This window comes from Lontra canadensis, unplaced genomic scaffold, assembly GCF_010015895.1.
Source record: "Lontra canadensis isolate GAN:19392208 unplaced genomic scaffold, GSC_riverotter_1.0 scaffold124, whole genome shotgun sequence".
In the NCBI taxonomy this organism is placed as follows: Eukaryota; Metazoa; Chordata; class Mammalia; order Carnivora; family Mustelidae; genus Lontra; species Lontra canadensis.
In genome coordinates, this window is record NW_022631118.1 from 1,553,554 (window position 1) to 1,572,709 (window position 19,156).

The window sequence follows — 19,156 nt, forward strand, 5'->3', positions numbered from 1 at the left end:
GGTGGTAATCATGACCTCCGAGAGGAGGAAGACTTTGGACAGGTGGGATTTCAGTAAGATAGGGAGGAGACGGTCAAGGTGAGGGCAGGAACAGTGGAAGGGCCATATGAGTGTGGAAAAGCCACTTATCCTCTCTAGGCCTTAGTTTCCCCACATGTGACATGAAGGAGTGGCCTGACTGAAGACTGGTGGCTCTGGTACCTTGTATCCAAGATACTGGTTTTAAAGACCTACAGGTGGGATATTCCACTGTCCAATCCACTTATCACACTCCTCCTAGGAGTGGAATCGTGTAGTCTCCCCATCTTCTGACTGAAAATTAACATGCCTATTTTGGGGAGCAGAAACAACAGAAGGTGATGTGAGAGATGAATGGTGTTGGAGATTCAATTTAGATTAAAGATCATCTCACCATTTAGCATATTAAAAGTTAACATTCTGTGTCAAATATCGCCAGACAAAACCATCAAGGCTGTGAAAATTCAGAAACACAGTGCTGGGGAATTGATATCAGAATCTGTGTGGGGTTGGGGGTTTCCAATGTGAATGTCTTTTTGCACAAGAGGCAGAGGACAGAGTACTGAGTGAGGAGTCAGGTTTGTGGATGAACTTGGCCAGTAATTTCAACCCTAGGAGACTCAATTTCCTCATCAATAAAATGAGAGCAAAATAACCCCTAGACGGTGGTGAGCCATACACAGAGGAACGTGTGCAAAATCTCTCTGTAAATTGTATAGGCACAGTCATTGTGCCTTCATGGTGAAAAACCTCCAGCACTTGTGCAAATCCTTCTACCAGAATCGAAATTTGTGTGTTCTATTAGGCACGTAATAGGAGAAAGCCAAGTGCAGAGCAGGGGAAATTTGGTTGTACAGGAATTATTTGTTGTAATGGCTACTTGCTATCATTGACTATTGGAACAACCTTCACCCCAAACTTCCTCTGTATCCAGCTGTCCTGGACACAACTGGATACCCCCCCGCCCCCCCCCTGCCCCCAGCCCACAGCCTCTGAGCCCTTGCCCCTGTTAGTCCTCATTCCTTTGCCTGGAATACCTTTTCCTTCCTAGCTCTTTTGGACCCAGCCCTGAGTGCCACAAACGGCAGCCTCAGGCCTCAGAGAGGCCTTGTTTGGTCAGTTGCGCACCTACACCTGTTAACAGAATGATAATCCGTCGTAGACATTAAAAACTCAGGTGATACCACATAAAAATCCCAATGTGTGGCTCAGGCAAGGATCTGTGCACGGACCCCAGGGAGATGGAACTTGTGACTAAGAGCTCTCTGACCCAAACACTGACCTCATGGTGGCTCTGGGGACATGTTTCCTATTAAGGAAAGCTCAGGGGGACAGTGAGTACCAGCTGAAGTTCTTCCAGGAGTAGAGGGAGCCTTGGCATTGTCTGGACCAGAGTGCAGACCCAGGGACCAGGAAGAGGAATTGCAGGGAGGGGTCCTGGCTTTCTTGGAGGGCAGCACTTTCTCACCAGTGGGCTGAAGTGCAAGGATGTCTAGGGAGGGGAGAAGGGAGAACACACTCAGAGGCTGGCCAACCTGCCATGGTGTCCTGTCCCTAGATGCCAGGGCCTGAGGGACTCTGGTTCCTTCTATCTAAAGAGGCTTAAGTTTCCCCACCCCTTCTCAACCCTTCTCAAGATAGAGAAAGTAGTTAGGATCCTATTAGATAGTGTGCATCCAATCATCCACTTGCTTATTTAGTCAACAAATACTTATTGAGCACCTACTATAAGCCAAACATTGCACTGCATGGTGGAGACACTGCACTGAGGTAGACCACCATGCCAGGAAGGGTTTCCTGGAGGAAGTGTAATCGGAAGGAGTGAGGGTTAATCAGGTGAATGGGTTGGGGTGGGGGAAGAGGGGTTGACAGAGGCAGAAGAAATCCCAAAGGGCTTGGAAAAGGCTGATGTGGCTGGAGCATCCCTGGTGTGCCCCTCCAGAGAGGGGGCAGATGGTCTCCACGGAGAGCACACATCTGTTTGGGGCCACACGGGTCATCATCATGTGATGTGCGGGTTATCAAATGAAGACTCTGGATCACGGCACTCCTCTTGTTGCCTTCTTCCCCTGGCCTGCCTGGTAGCTAAGCAGTGAATTTGCAGTTCACCTCTTGGAGCTGCATGGATGGCTGAGGGCCACGTGTTGTGCCTGTAAATCATAATCTTAGTCCTCCTTTCTTCCCTTTGTCTGAATTTCCTTACTTCAGTCTCTTAAAATCTTTTTGTATGAGACAAACTTTTATAAGCTACTTTGGAGGTAGGACATGCATAATTCATTAGGATAAAAAGGGAGAATTGAAGCAAGTAAAGTTGTAGACACTCAGAGGTCAAAATGAAGGAGCAAGATAATGAAATGGGGCGTATAAAATCTGACTGACTTTGGGGCCAGGTAACTGGGGGCAGAGCTCTGCTTTTCCTGGGTGTGGGGCGTTGAAACAAGGCGCTCCATGCCAACAGGCTGGGCTTTGTCAAAAGTAGGGGCCTCTGGCCGTCAGGAGGGGCTCAGGGGGAGTGTTCTGAGCCATCCAGATGATGTCTCAGTTCTTCTTTCCTGTTCTGAGACCTCCACAAGGTTGAGCATCCCTGTTGTCAGCAAAGGGGCACCAGAGAAGTTTTGGTGCTGTAACGAAACCTGCCCATTGTATCTGGCTGATATTTGTGGGAGGGGGGACATTGTCTGGCTGAGTGAACCTGCCTGCTGTCTGCGCACATGATCACAAGTAAAAAGTAACTTTCCATCTGTTGTTGGGTGCTGGTGCCAAAACAAACTGCTCCCCCAGATGCTGGTACATGGTCCTTACTGGCCCCCATAAACCATAGATGCAGCTGTTACCACTACCTACCATGCTACAACTATCTAACAACCACACTACTACTAACTACCATGCTACTACTAACTAACAACCACGCTACCACTAACTACCATGCTCCCACCACTACTATTCCTCTGGGGCTGGAATGTGCTTCCTGAGTATTTCTGTCAGCATTGCTATTGTGTGAGACTGTGTCTGGACCCACTAAGGCCGCCACACCACACTCCTACCTCTGTCCCGAGACTTGGTTTGGATGGGTCTTTACTTGCTGTGTGACCATGAATAGATCACTCTCCCTCTCTGGGGGACCCTCAGGTTATTTTGCTTGAGGATCAAACAAGACTCTGACAATGCTCTGTGAACTGTGAAGTTCTTCTTCCTCTATTGCGATCGCCCCATAACACACTTATGTACATTGAGGCACAGAGTCCTTCTGCTGGGAAGGTAACTGAGTCAGGCCCCTTGCCACAGCGCCCAGGGGTCACACCTGCCCTGCTCCAGCCTGATCTAGTTGAGGGTGGCTGTAGACACAGAACAAGTGCCCCACAGTGACCTTACCTGATTAAGCCAACATAAGTCATCGGCTTGCATAAGCCTGATCCTGTCGGCTCTGGGGTGCTTAGGAAATTTCAGATGAAACAAATGGTGAGTGCTCTCCTAGGAAGGCCAAAGGTGGCTTCATGGTCCTTATGTGCATTTAAAAACCAGAAAGGGTTCGGACGAGGGGATGCACTCAGAAGACAGGTGTGTGACTTAGTAGGTGAGAGAGGCAGTCTGTGCAGGTGCGTGCCCACTCAAGGGTATGGCTGTGTGTCCATGTGCAGATGAGTGGCCTGGGCTTCACACAGTAGGGAGAGATCACGTGCTTCCCATCTGTCAGAGGCCAGGGAGAGCAGGCCGCTTACAAAGGAACCCCTGCTGGGATGTTTGGGAATTCACAATGTTCAAAACAAAATGGTGAAATGGCAGGAAAGACCTAACTTTGAGCCTTGCCCAAGACTACCTCCCAGTTCTGTGACCTTGGGCAGTGACCTCTATGGGTCTCAGCAGCAAGTTCCTGGCACACAACTTGGGGATGAGGCTAGCACCACCTCATGCAGCCACTGCGGGGACAGAGTGCACTGAGAATGTGCTTGGTTGGACATGCGCCTGGCTTGGGGTAAAGGCTTGATAAGTAGTACCTGCTACTGTTGCTGCAAGCCCCTAGCTCCTAACCAGCTCCTAACTACCTCCTAACCAGCTCCTAACTTGGTGGTACATTGGCATCACCAAGGAGCTTAAAAAACATATTAATGTCTAGGCCCCAAACCTAGAGATTCTGACTGAAATGGGCTGGCACGAGGCCCTGGGCCTTGGGAGTGCCGGTGGACGACTTGGTGGTTTCCAGACCAGCAGCTTCGGCCTCACCTTCGAGCATGTGAGAAATGCGAATTCTGAGGCCCACTCAGACCTGACTCAGCTACTCTGGGAGTGGGGCTCAGGCATGTGCGTTGTGACAGCCCTCCTCTGGGGACAGGGTGGAGTGGGGGAGAGGGAGCGGAGGATGTAACTAACAAGCTAGGGGCTTTAGGCACAGCCCTGCCCTTGAGCCTCATGAGCAACCCTGGCATGCGGGGGTTTCTGCCGAGGCTCTGAGAGGGCAGCAGCTTGTCCAGGTCCCACGACAGGTGGGGGACAGAGCCTGGGCCCGCCTTGTCTATCTTTTGCTTTCTTCAGCAGCAGTGCCAGCTCCCTCAGGGCTGGTCTCTCTCCCTGAAAGCTGCACATGCATGTTAGACTCACAATCTGCCTTGAGGCAGCAGAGGCAGGAAGGAGTGCTGTGGTTTGAGAGGCTGAGAGCCAGACTTGAAGCCAAGGGGGACATGGAGGCCATAGTCAGACCCTCTGTCTCCCACTGGTGGCTGAAGGAGCCCAGAGAAAAACTAGAAACAAGGTGAGGAGGGAAAGAGACCAGAAAAGGAGATTAGACCAAGAGTTCATGCTGAAGGTTGCCCTGCCCTGCTCTACAACCTTCCATGGCTCCCCATTCATGACTGTGACCAACTCCTGTGCTCATGGTGGCTTCTTTGAGGTTGTCCCAAAGGACTCGTCCTGCCTCACTCTCAGTCCTATGTTTATCCCACTGTGTTGCCAAGCTCTGAAATAGGTCTGGCATTTGCCTGCTCTGTCTTGGCTCATCTGGCTCCTAGCCCAGAAGGCCCACCCCTCCCCTCTGTTGAGCTATTTAGTCTTCTGAGACCCAGATGAAAGTTTACTACTACCTCTTGAAAGCCTTCCTTGATTTGCCCACCAAGAGCAATCCATCCTTCTTGTCCTTCCCTGAAAGCGTTTGTCACCCAGGTCACTCACTAACACACTTACTGGACATCTCTTCTGTGTCAGGTTTTGGCCCTGAGGTCCAGGGCCAGCTGAGACCCACCCCTTGCTGCCACTGTCTTCTAGATTCTGATTCCAGCACCCCCTGGAGGAGGACTGTCTACGTCTGGCATAGTAGGCTTTTCTGAAACTTCCCTCCCTCTCCTGCCTCTCTGGGGCCCTGACGTGGGGATGTGGGTGCTGAGGCTGCCTAGAGGGCTCTGCACACACAAGTGGCTACAGGCCACCTGTAAGAGCCACTTAACAAACCTGGGCTCAACAACCCCTCTGCAGAACAACAGCCCATGCCGTGGGGAGCCCCAGAGGCTGCACTTGCTTCTGTCTGTAAGCCGCTATAGGCTTTGAATAGATCTGACGGCTCTTTGACCATGCCCATGGCTGGCACGTGCATGATGCCTGGGTTCCTGATGGACAGGTGCAGGGTGAGGGGTGTCTCTCTGACATGTCATGTCCCCGGCTGGGATCTTCTCCGGATACAGGGTCTCTAGTGATTATGGGTGGTGATGTGGAGGCGGCCGTTTACCAGTTCATGGGAGCACACACAGAGCTGGCCTCTAGCCACACACAGGCACACAGACACGGTGTGAATGCACATGGCCTTAGCACTGGCCTCTTTCTCCAGAACACACAAATGCAATGGCCATTAGCTTGTGTGTACACACGTGGACACGACATGGAAGGGAACCGGAGCTTGTGAGCAACCCATACGTTGTGTCCCTCTAACCACCTTGACACGCATGCGGACACGAACTTCTCTACTGATTTAAATTCACCGGCTGTCTTTTCCCCCATCGGGCCATGTTTCCACCCCTCTACTCCACTGTAGGAATCTTACACCTGTAACACCTCTCAGCTCATGGCTCCAGAATCTCTATCTGGATAGGGCAGTGGGGATGTCGGGGGTGTGGTGTGGGAGTGGGTGGTAGGGATCTGGTTGGGAGGTAGGTGGCCAGGGGCTCATCTTGAAGCTATGAACCCTGAGTAGGGTTGTCAGATAAAATACAGGACACCCAATTAAATGTGAATTTCAGATAAACAGCAAATATTTTTTAAAGGTTAAGTTCTGTCCCGTATAATATTTGGGACATACTACTAATAAAAGCATTAATTATTTTTTGTTTATCTGCAATTCAAATGTAACTGGACGTCCTGCAGTTTTCTTTGTTAATTCTGGCAACCCTACCCCTCAGGGTCCGCCAGTCCCCTCCTCTGGCTTCTCCTGCTGTTGGAGTGGGACAAGTCTGTGGCCCGCCAGTCTCACCCTCCCGTTCGAGGAGGAGGGAAACTAAGGCCCAGAGACGGGAAAGCGCTGTGGCCCAGATACAGGGTGATTCAGCAGCAGCACTGCGCTGGACTCCTGATTCCTGGGGCAGGCCCTTTTCACCAAGGGAGGGGATGCTTATTTTGCTTAAGGAATGCTGAGCTTCAAAGAATTGAGCTTGATTGAACACACCAAAATGGTGGCCATTTCATATTCTCGCTCTGTGTCAATCTCACTTAAGAGATGTGATTCAGACTGTCCTGAGGTGACCTTTGAGAAGCTTTTATCTCATCCCCTTGGAAAAATGGACGTCAGAAAATCCATTTTTCTCTTCTTTGACAGTCTTGGTTGAACCTGGATATGGGAGAGCTTATCATGAGAGGAGCTTCTCTATCTCTCCAGGAGGGGGAGCTCTGCACAGCGGCTGCCCGCAGTTTCTTGGGTCCGGAGGAGGAAGGCGCAGAGTGCGTCTTGACCACTTACTGAGACCCTGGATAAATGGCACCCCCTCTCTGAGCCTCAGTTTCCTCTTCCACAAACTGGTGCAGAGGGATAACCTAGCTCTGTCCTCTGGGGTGAAGTTAAAAGGAGGAGGCATGTTGGAAGTGCCTGGCACACAGCCGATGCCAAGAATCTGGCCGGAATACCCCTTTCTTCCCTTTGAACTCAAACCCCACCCCCATATGACACACCAGAGTGGCACAGAGTATTTATACCTTCTCATTGTTCTGTGATCACATGTGGCCCCTTTAGTCCCAGAGGGGACTCCCTGTACCCCATTACCCCCACTATACTGATACTGCTGACAGAGCCCAAGTATGTATTCTTTTTTTAAAGATTGTATTTATTTATTTGAGAGAGAGACAGTGAGAGAGAGCATGAGAGGGGAGAAGGTCAGAGGGAGAAGCAGACTCCCCGTGAAGCTGGGAGCCCAAAGCAGGACTTGATCCTGGTACTCCAGGATCATGACCTGAGCTGAAGGCAGTCGCTCAACCAACTGAGCCACCCAGGTGCCCCCAAGTATGTATTCTTATATAATCATTCCTTTGTATATGTGCCTTGCATTTACTTCTTCTGGACATTTTATGGGTTTTATCCATTTTATGGATGGACAATCCAAGGCTCAGAGAGGTAAAGTAACTTGCCCAGGGTCACAGAGCTAAAGCTAGGATTTGAATCCTGATCTTCGAGGGTCCACAGCTGAACCCCTTCCCTGCTGTGCCAGGCTGCCTGCTTCTGGACACGGCACTGAAATCAAAGCCAACGATGCTACCATTCTCCTGTTGCTCTTGAGACAGGCTTTTGCTATAAACAGAGACTTGGCAATGGACAAGGGATAGCTTCCAGGGATGCCAAGCACCTGAAGGAAAATGGGAAAACTTACTCACCAGGCTTGGTGTTACTAAATATTTGTGTTGTCACTGCGGTCTGGATTCCTCCATTAACATAAATAAAAGTCTGATATTTTGAAAGGAAAAAAGGATCCACCAGCCCTTCAAAAGCTACAACATTTATAGAAAAATGCATTTCTGTCTTTGGAAAGCAAACGGGTTAAATAAACTGTGGTACATCCAGTCCATAAAATACTATGCAACAGTTAAAAAAAATAAGATGCATTCATAAGTACTCACACAGAAGGCTCTCCAAGACAAACTGTTGAGCGAGAAAAACCAAGTTGCAGGGCAACATGTAAAATCTGATTCCATACATGTAAAACAGAAAACTTAACAAAACAATAGCTTATATTTCCTGTGAGTACCTATATAGGCAACCATGTAGCAGAAGGTCTGCAAGGAGCTGCTCCAAATTCATGAAGGTGGAACCTCTGGGGAGGGAAAAAGGTACTACGGCAGGTTCTGGTGGTCAAGGGGACCCTCTTTTTGAGAGAAATATTTTAAGTAGGAGAGTGTGCTCATGTTTTATTTGAAGAATTCAAAATTTGATTTAAAGGGGAAATCAGGGGTCCCTGGGTGGCACAGTTGGTTAAATGTCTGACTCTTGGTTTCAGCTCAGGCTGTGATCTTAGGGTCATGAGATCGAGCCCCGTATTGGGGTCCACACTCAGCATGAAGGCTGCTTAAGATTCTCTTCTCCCTCTACCCACCCCCACCCTGCTCTCTCACTCTCAAATAAATCAATCTTAAAAAAAAATAAAGGGGAAATCAATATGTACTGTAGGAAATTAAAGGTTTGTCTCCACATAACCTTTGGGAGGAGTGGGCTTGGGGGCTGATATTCTGGAGTAAAACCTTGGCTTCTCTACTTACTACCTGTGTGTTGTTGAGCAAGTCATTTCACCTCGTCTGTTGCATGGGCTGTGGTGTCTAGCCCAGAGTCTGGTTGTGCAGATTAAAAGGAGGAAGCGAGAGTGACATGCCAGATACATAGTAGGTGTTATATGCACAATGCCCATCATCTCCTCTTTCCCCTGAGTCCTGTCCTCATCTCCCATCAGGGTCCTTTCCTGCTCCAACCCTATTTGTCCATGCAGTGGACCTCCTACACCAAAGAGATGATTGTCTCAGCTCTGCTCACTCCCCTCCACAGCCTTCATATTGGTCTAGGCCACCATCACTGCTGTCCTGGGTAGCTTTGGTCTTCCCAGTCTCCCCGCTCCCACTCTCAATATTCTTCACCCAGCAGCCAGAGGGATGTTTCAAAAGTATAAACACATGGTGTTAATGTCAGGCCCTTGCTTAAAATGCTCCAGTGGCTTCCACAGCATACTGGGAAAATCTATGCTCCTTGCCAATTCTGAAAGGTCCTGTACAGTATGGTCTTCACTTTCTTCTGAAGACTCATTGTTTCCTCCGACCACTATGCTTCAGTGACACTAGCCTCTTCTCTGTGGTTTCAGCAGAAGTGCTTTACTGCCACAGGGTCTTTGCACATGCTGTTCCTTCTGTTTGGAATGCCCTTTCCCTCTTTGCACCTAACTGAGCATTTCCTTTGGCCAAATCTATCCCTCTCCCTGCCCCTACGTGGGAACTCATTTTGAAAGTTCTCACAACTCTCTGAAAATCTCTTTCATTTTTATCATGATTTTAATAATTAATAATGTAATTAGTTTTTCTTAATGTGTGAGTCCCTGCTAACTCTAAGCTCCATGGGGGCAGCAAGTGCATCTGTCTTGGTCTGATACTCAGTTGATAGATATTCAATAAATATGGGGCCTCTCCTAGACACTTGCATGGGGAGAAAGGAGGTAAAGATGGGGCACTGTGTAATTCCAAGACAACACCTGCTCTTAGACACTTTCAGGCTGAGGATTGAGGGGCCTGGGAGAAACCTGGGGTCTCCTCAAGTCACCCCCACCATGTCCAAGGACGCATTGTAATCACCTCTGTGGCCTCCTCTTTGTTGCTGATGGGAGGGATGGAGAAGGCCCCAGCCAGCCTCACAAAGGACTTGCGGGAAACACCCATGTGCAGCGTCAACCTGAGGCGTCCCTCACACTTGCCACTTCAGGGGTCTGAAGTGATGGCTGGAGAAACCATTTGGTGAGATTTCACATCAGACAGAACCAGGAAGGTAGAGGCCTTCTGCTTTGTGACAGCAGCTTCTCTCTGTTGTTAAAAACGGCAGCTTCTTTGAGGACTAAGAGACATCCCCTAGAAATAGATTCTCCCTCGGGATGAAAGAATTCTGGGGAGGAGGGGAATGGAGTGGGGGAGGTGAGGAGAAAGATGGTAGTGTGACAGCTATAAAGCCAAGCAGAGAATGCACAAAGACCCCAGAAAGCTGAGGGTAACTCCCCGTGAAAGCTGTAAGCAGTCCCTAGCAGATCTCATGTGGGCATTCCTCTCTTCCCTGTTGTCTCCCTCCATCTCTCACTCCTGGGATCGCTCCCAAATATACCACCTGCACCCCATCCTCAACTCACACTCTGTCCTGGGGGAACCCCAAAAAAGAAGACAGGTCAGTGAGACCTGCTTGACGAGTGCTTGAGACAGGCCCTGGGATCTGGCTTCCTCCAATCAGTGGCCATGCCCCTGCTTCCTTTCCACTGGGGGGCTTGCATTGGCTCTGGAAGGGCCCTTGTTGCTCACCCATTCCCAGATCCTCCTGCACGCTTCTCTCATAACCGTATCACTGATTCATGAAGCTGTTAATCTTTTATGAGGGGCCTTCTAAGGCTGCTGGGTCAGCACTGGGGCTCCTTGCCTCGTGGAGGGTGCCGCCCAGGGATGAATGTGCAGTGTGTGTGTGTGGCACACAGAGAGGGACCCACCAGGGAGCAGGGATGTCGATGATGGCAAACTTCTTACCCCCTGGCCCTGCCTCCAGCATGCCATTCTCTCTCTGCCTGGCTGCCCTTCTGGCTCTCAACCTTCCTGAAACAGGTGCAGGGAGCCACCCTTGACCAGCCCCACTTTGACCCAATGGCACCTTGCTCCTGCCTCCTATCTCTATAGAGGTTATTACGTGGTATTTTAGCTGACCCTTCTGGTTACTTAATTTTGAGCTCCCGAAAGTCAAGGCCTGTGTCATTCATTTTGTGTCCTTGGTTAGAGATGGACACGGTACATGCCCTGTGCTCGTGGAGGGAGGAAGGGTTGTAACCGTGCTCAGTGACAGCATACGTATGAAACCCTCTGGTCAAACCACTCATCCTCAGAATCGCCACGGACAACACCCAGTATTTCTCGTTGGCCAGGCTTGATGCTAACTGCACTGCCTTGTGTAAGCCCATTTCATCCTCCAACTGACTCCTTGTGTGGGGAACTACTGTCACCCCATTTTACACACAGCCAGGAAGTGGCAGAGTTGGACTTGAACCCATGGAAGCTGGCTCGAGTTCTCTTCTGAATTGCTACAGTGTTTGGGTTCATTCATTCGGTCATTCATTCATTCAGTGACTTGCAGCCATGAGCCCCTCTGTGCTGGCATGGCACTCCCTCAAGTGGTGGACGTACACTGCTAAGCAGAAATGGCTGTTCCCACCCTCCCTGGAGCTTCTCCATCCACCTGGAGGTCTAACTGCGTGTTGCTGTTACCATATGCTGTCTCCAAGTCTTTTGGAAGCAAGTAGGACATGCAGTTAATTTTTATCTTCTGGGCTTTGAAGTGTGTGGTTATTGTGTCCTGTGATTAACTGTGATTCCAGCGGGACCACTTTTAAGCTGTGTGGCCTGAGGTGAGTCACTCACCTTCTCTGGGCCTCTTGGGTAATAAAATGGGAGCTCCTGCAGACCCTAGAGGCTGATGTGAGGATTATGTGAGGCAATGCATGGCACACAGTATTTGGCATAGAGCGGACATTTGGTAAGTATTACCTGAAGTCACCAGCTGAATGAATTAAACTACGTGAGGCCAATAGCCTTATCTGTACTCTGTGGAGGAGGAGCCTGAGCTCTCAGTGGCATAGCCAGGACTAGAACCCAAGTCTTGACATCGAGCCTCCTGCCCCTGCTGCTCCTTGCTGCTGGCGTGTGTGGGTGTCTCTTTTGGGAACAGTAGGCATTTGCATTCTGTGTCTGTCATTCACATTGATGCTTAACACTGTTGGATGTTCTTTTGTAACTTTGATGTTCTGTGTGTCTCTTCAATAATTTGACAAAGACCACCCCCACACCCCGCGCTCCCCGTTGCTGCCCATGGGACAGAAAAGCCTCTTTCATTTCATATGCGAGAGATCCTTCCTGCCTGGCAGGGAGCTGGCTACTCCCTTCCCTACCTAGAAACTGGTCACATTCTCCCTTTGAGTGTGAAGGCTGTTGCTTTGGCAGAGAGGGTTCCTTCAGCAAACTGTTTCTGAAGTTTTGCCAAATCCAAGCATTAGACAAGATTCATGTGTCTGGCCTTAAGAATCCAGTTCCTGGGATGCCTGAGTTTCTAGTCTACTCCTTGGGGGACATTTCTGTTGGGAGGCAAGTCCATCCTCCTCTGGGAGAGAAGAGACAGTTACTCAGCTGACCGGCCATGTCCCTGCTCTTGCCAGGTTGAAGGCAGGGATGCTGGAAGGTCAGCTGTGATGCTTTCTTGAAAACTGGAAGAAGACTGAGAACATTCTCTCTCTTTCTCTAATTGTTAAGCTGACAGTCTGGAGAGGAAGGAAGGTTGTGGAGCCTGCCCACTGCTGGAACCATGGACAGCTCTGAGGCCGGCTGTTACCCTAGTTTGCCAGACTGTGAACTCCCTGACGAGGTTGGTGGAGATTGTTCTGTTACCTGTAACAGAGTCCAGCACATAGTAGGTCCACAATAAACAGGTATGGGCAGAATGGGTGGCTGGTAGGCTGCAGATCTCACAGCAGAAGAAAAGCACGCTCCTTAAAGTCTTCACCAACAATAAAACTGAAATCAGTTCAGAATAGTTAAGCTTACCCAGAAAGTTATTGAATGTGCCCTCAGAATATTATTATTCATAAGAATGAACGCTTTGTCACTAATTGGAATGAATGAATAATTATAGCTGGGTGCTTTCACTTAGAAAGAGTTGTTTTTAAAAAAAAAAAACTCTTAAAGAGTTTAAGTGTTTAAACTCTGTAAGTCTTTAAAGTCTTTAAAAAAAAAAAAAAGAGTTTAAGGCGTACAGAAGGGAAAGGTCATGGTTCTGACCTTGACCTCAAATGGTTTAAACCCTGATCTTAACTTCCAAGGTTCACTGCTCCCACCTCTGCTCCTGCGTTGCCCCCTTCTCCCTGTTATTCTGACTGTCAGAGAGGGACTCTCTGAAGGCTTCCCTCACCACCACCTGGCTGCTGCTTCTCCAACAGGGGCAATAAATAAGTTTCATCTTGCAAGTCAACCATGACTGATTAGCAGAGTCTACCTCAAGTTGAGCGTGGGATCGATGAACCTACAGACGTGGGTTCTGGAAGTGGAGAATTGTGTTTAAGGTATTCGCTGTACCTCTCATCTTGTCTTCTCCCTTTCGATCCTTGGACCAGGATTTCATGGAGCTCACAATGTAGCCCCACTTGGTTGTTTTGGCCAGGTTTCCAACTCAGCAAGTCTAAGACACAGCTCATTGTTTCCTTCAAATCTGTTCCTCTTTCTGGTCATACTGATCAGCCTCCTTGGTATTTCTAGATTTGGCCTTTTCTTTTTCACTCTTGGGATCATCATCTGAGTTTGGGCTGCCAGTATCTCTCACTTGGCTACTCCTACAATGGTGCCTTCATGAGTCTCTGTCCTCCCTGCCCCACTGCCTCTGACCCACCATATATGCAGCTCTGACCCTCAATAAGTGCCCAGTCTCCATGCTAGAACTTGTAATGGCTCTAAATGCTGAACATATAGAGTCTAACATCTGTTTGAGAGTTAAGACCAATCTCATTCATTCTCCATTTCTTTCTGCTTTGTTCATGTGTTTTTAAATAAACATTTTGTGATTGCTGTCATGGAAAAAGTCAGATATGTGTTGTCTCCTAAGGACACAAAAATAAATAACACATGACCTCTGCTTTGAGGTGCTCTCATCTGGGGTGGAGACAGACACCTAAAAAATTAACTCCAATCCAATGTAACAAAACGACACTTGAAATGCCTCTTTTTCCACCTTTGGTTGCTTTTCCAGGCTGGGTCCTTCACCTTTCCTTTGGGGTCTGTCCTCAATGCCATCCTTCCCAGCATGTTTTTCTTCTCTCTCATGGCACCTGCCACACTCTGGTAAAGAGTATGATGGCCTGCTTGGGTCCATCTGCTTCTACTCCCTTTCCACCAACAGGAGGTCTTTGTGTCATTTCTGTATAAGGAAAATTGTCCAGCACACAGTAGGACCCCACTAAGAGTTGAATTGATTCATTCCAGTTTTTGAGTAAACCTCTCACGTGTTCTATTTGTCCTCTTCAACCCCAATCTGATCTCTCAGTTGGGCCATTCACCCCTTTGCTTTGGTGCTGGGTTGGGGCCAGACTGCATGGCCTTGCTGCTTATAGGCTGGGCATGTTAACCCCCAGGTGCCTCAGTTTTCCTATCTTTAAAATGGGGGTTATGCAAGAACCTTCATCATGTAGGTTAATGTGCTCAGAACAGGGTTTAATTTAGCATCTGGTAAAAGAGCGGACCACTACCATGGTCACAAAGGACTTTCCCTAAATTTTGGCAAAAGGCCCTTCTCTTTATTTTTCCTTTGGGCTGAACCCATTCGGTGTTTGTTTAAAATTATCACCCTCTTCTGCTTCTGTCTACCTTGTATTTTGTTCCCCTCATTGTGAGTCCCTGGGTTTCTGCCTGGGAGGGTCTGGGCCTTGGAAAGTTGTGGAAAGAGAAGGGTGGATGGACCAGTCACTCTGTCCAGAAAAAGCCCCCGCTGCTCACAGGTCACACCTGACTGCCTAGCAACAAGAAACATACATCCTTGTAGCAGCTTTTAATTTTGTGGGGAAACAAAATGTTCCCAATGAATCCTCAAGTCACATTCTGTTGAGTTCAAATTGGCCTGAGGCACATAACCAAAATGAACAGAACAAAGCACCAAGGCAGGTGGGGGAGCAGGGCCCTGTATTTAAAGACTGGGGCTGGGGTTCCCCCAGCGGGTAGGACAGATGCAGAGGCCCTCGACCAGGTAGGGGTTCAAAAAGTGGCCTTGCCTCTTCCTCCCCAGAAAGCCGATTCTCAGCCTGTTCCCAGCCCCAGCAGCTGCCTGCCTTAGAAGAAACCATGTGCACCTCCCACAAGCAGGCTCGGTGGTGCAGTCCCTGCTTTCTCCCTTAGCTCTCTGGTCTCTCAGGTCCCACCTCCCAGCCTATGCTCGGGCCACTCCCCACTCTCTGCCCTCCAACACACATGCAGCCTCCTCTCATTTTCCAGATCTTCTCTGCCTCCTGATTCCAGGGTCTCAGAGGATCCACTCTGTTATCCCCAACCTCAACCCCTTGCTTATTTCCTCTAGATCATTTATTATGATGGATAGTCTCAATGATTTTGCTCTTTTCTTCATTATTTTGCTTGTCACCCACATTGGAATGCAGGACCCACCAAAGCAGTGATATTATTTTGTTCATTGCTGTGTCTGTCTCCAGGGCCTACACTACATCTAGCACATAGTAAGTGCTCAAGAAACATCTGGTGAATCAATGGAAAACCAGGAGAAGTTCTTTTCCTGTGCCTGGTGCTTAGGGAGCCTTTCTGACCCTTGTCTCACTCCAGGCTTTTCTACTCTGCAAAGGAAGGTGAGCTGATACCCTCAAACCCTACTGCTTTGTCCCACACCTGCTGGAGGAATTTCTTTCTCAGAGATGTATGGCAAAAATAAAAATGCCCATAAACTAAAAAATTACTAAAACTAGTAATTTTCAGGGTCAAAACTTTTGGACAGAGCTGGTATCATGCGTCCCAAGAGTCTCTGAAATTTTAACACACAAAATAGGGATGGGGAAAACATATCTATGATCTGAGGACATCTGGAACACATTGAAAGAGCAGGGGTTAGGGCCAGGCAGGCTTGGGTTCAGCTGTCACCCCGGCAACTTGTTGTTCAGCAACCTCGGGCACACCATGCCTCAGTTTCCTCATCTATAAAATGGTGTCCATACTGGAATGAGGATGTGGTATTTAAAGAGCAAGTAATCCAGGCCACACCCCATGCTCAGAATTAAACCCCAAGGCGGGGACTCACCCCAGCCTCAAGTGGGGTCTCCATTAGCCTCCTATCTTGTGGCTGCACTTTTTTCATTACCATGCTGAGGCCTGAAGCATGGCTGGCTCCCTGAGATGGTAATTGTTAGGACGATTTAGGAAAGCCTTTGGGGGTGACAGAAAAGCTGGCAGTTCCTGATCAAACAGTCTGCTGTTTCATGGGCCTATCCGCAGAACATCAGAGGGACAGTTTTGCAGTCTGGCCCTGCGCTGACTGTCAAAAACCTGATCATTCCAAACCTGGGAGCTCGCTTGCTCACCACTTTCTCCTTGTCTGGGTAATTAGATCTCCCAGGACTTCAAGAGGATGCTGGCGGCTTTGTGCCAGCTCCTACGTCCTTGAGGCCAGCAAGGGGGCGGCAGGAGGCACATCTCTCCGAGTCAGATCCCAGCCCCTCCCTGGCTGGTACCTTCCCCCAGACCCGACCTCTGGGTGGGGATGAAAGGCACATACCTTTCCACATCAGAGAGAATGGGAATGCAGGGAAGTCGGGCCAGGGTATGAGCGGGGAGCATGTGGCTTGCTGGGGCCTTTGGCTAGGGCTAGTCTCTGATATTTCCGTGGTCCCCATGCAGAGCTGGGCGGTGGGTTCTGGTTGCGGGGAGGCAGGCTGAGGAGCCTGCAGGCCACACATATGCACATGTGCATGCAATCCTCACTCATGTTTTCACTTACTCAGAATCTCACGAGGTACTTGGGGTTTCAGAGGCAAATGAAACTGCCCCTGCCATCAGGAAGCATAAAATCCAAAAGTCTAGGGTGGTGCCTGCCTACGCACCAGATACTCTATGGAAGAGAAATGCTTTTTCCTTTTAGGAGTAAACCAAAGTATGGTAATTTACAACGCTAACCTCTGTGTTCTACAGTTTGCCTCTGCAGGGATTTTCCTCCCCTGCAATGCGGCTTGCCTAGGACTTTTCCTGCATGCTTATTCCTCTGGGATTGGGCCAGTTTTGTAACCCCTTTACCTTACTGAACACTCAGTGGCCTTCTGGGGCTTGGTTCTCTCCCAGCTGGTAGCTCCAGGCTCTAACAGATTAGGGGACTTGTTTTCTGACACTGTAACTTTTCCAAATAACATCCTGGCAAGAAAAGAGATGGGGGAAAGGGCACAGGATTGGGAAAGTTAGAAGACACAAAGACAGGCCCCATCTCTGTGACCCATCACTGTGTGACTCTGTGTAAGTCCTCTCTGAGCCTCAGTTTCTTTACTATAGAATGGGAGGCTGAACATGCTTATCACCCAGGCCAGCGATGATATAAAAAGAGATCATGAAATGTTATATAGTGCCTAACAGAGTGCCTGGCAGAGCCCAGGAAAAGGACACAGGAGATCTGAAAACACTGAACAGCTAGAGCCTGACCAGAACTCACCCTCAGTCAAATGTGGGGATGCAGCATGTTATTTGAGGCTAAGGTTAGGTAACACCTCCACAGGGAAGCCCTCTCTGACTGCCCATCTCAATCTCCTCTTCCCCTGTGTGCCCTCAAAGTCCTTATCCACCTGATACATTTTCTTGTTCATTTATTTGTTTCTGGGTTTTTTTTTTTTTGATCCCTATAAACTTTGTGAGGGGAGGTATCTGTGTTCACTGCTGTATCCCCAGCACTTAGGACAACATCTAGCATCACATAATAGGCACTCAATAAATGTTTCTTCAAAAGATAGAAGAATTAAATGAATGCAATCATTCTCAGCCAGAGGATGGGGCATACTCCACCAGAGGATGTGTGAAATTTGGTGGGGATTAGTAGGGGTAGGGTATCTATAGTCTCAACATTATAATTATTATTATTTATTTTCAGTTATTTTTAATTTATTCTGGAATCCCAATATGACATCAATGGAAAGGCAAGTTCTGTGGTTTTAAAGGAAGCTCCAGGGACTCTCATCTCCTGTGGGCCTAGAAACCTGTCCTTGAGGACTCTGCAATGGGTGGCAGCTGGATCACACCAGGCCTGAAGGCCACAGTGAAGGATTTTAATTTTGTTCTAAGAGCAGTGGGTACCACTGGGTTTTGAGTAAATGGTGGCACAAGTAGATTCATATTTAAACTTATTCAGGCCATGATAAGGAGAATATATGGAGGGAGAGAGGATATAAAAGGGACAGGCTGATATACACATTATTCTCATTTAATTTTCCTGGTAACCCTATAGGTAGGCGTTATCTAAGCCCACTTTTCAGATGAGGAAACTGAGGCTCAGAGGGGGACTATAATTCATCTGAGGTCACACAGTGAGTGAGTTGAGCTGCTGACATTGGATCCTCAGTTGGTGCACCATGTCCAGGCCCTGCCAAACAGCCTCCAACCCCCGGGCCTGGGATTCAGGCCCCACTTTCATAGTCCACAATGCCCAGACCTGGAGGCCCTTGAGAATGTTGCGGCCCAGAAAGAGGCAGTTAAGTGAGACCAGGAAACCAGAATCAAGGTCATTGGCAGAGCAGGGGTCTACCTGGTCCCACCCTGGCCCTGCTCTCTCTTATTTGGGCCTGAGCTCCAGTGTGTTTTGGAGCAAAGGAAAACTCCCAAGCTTCTGGGTCTGTCCGTCCTGCCATTGTCCCATGAATGTCCCAATTTCCCTCCCGAAAACTGAGCTCGGTTTTCCAGCCCTTGCTCCAATGTGGAGCATTCTGACCAGGGATCTTCCTCACGCTGCTTGGGCGGCCGCTGGTCCTCAGATGACCCATCTTGGAACCACATCCCCACAAATGCAGAAGTAGACACTGAGAGAAAAACCATCACCCCTAAGTCTCACCCCTTAGCCCCAGCACCAGCCACTTCGGGATGCTTCCTTTACGCTTCTCTTCCCTTGCATCTGTTTTTGTGAGGCTGTTGCCATGGGCACTGGTAAACCTCCCTGTTTTCCTATCACCTATTTCAAGACCTCATTCATGCTGCTTCTTGTTCTCGGCAACTACCATTTTCCACAGTGTTCCATGTGGCATATGGAGAAGCTGAAAATAGGCTTCATTGTTCTCCTAATACTGGGCATTTAGAAATTACCTTTTTTTTTTTTTTTAAATTATCACACAGAGATGTGGTTTAAAAAGTGGAGACTGGGGGGTGCCAGGGTGGTTCAGTTGGTTAAGTGTGGCTC

The 19,156-nt window shown here is 48.8% G+C and overlaps 1 protein-coding gene across 10 annotated transcripts in view; it reads right to left on the minus strand.

The window, feature by feature from the left end:
* Positions 1 to 19,156, minus strand: part of ATP2B2 (ATPase plasma membrane Ca2+ transporting 2) — a 363,982-nt gene that overhangs the window by 80,430 nt on the left and 264,396 nt on the right. The window lies entirely within an intron of this gene.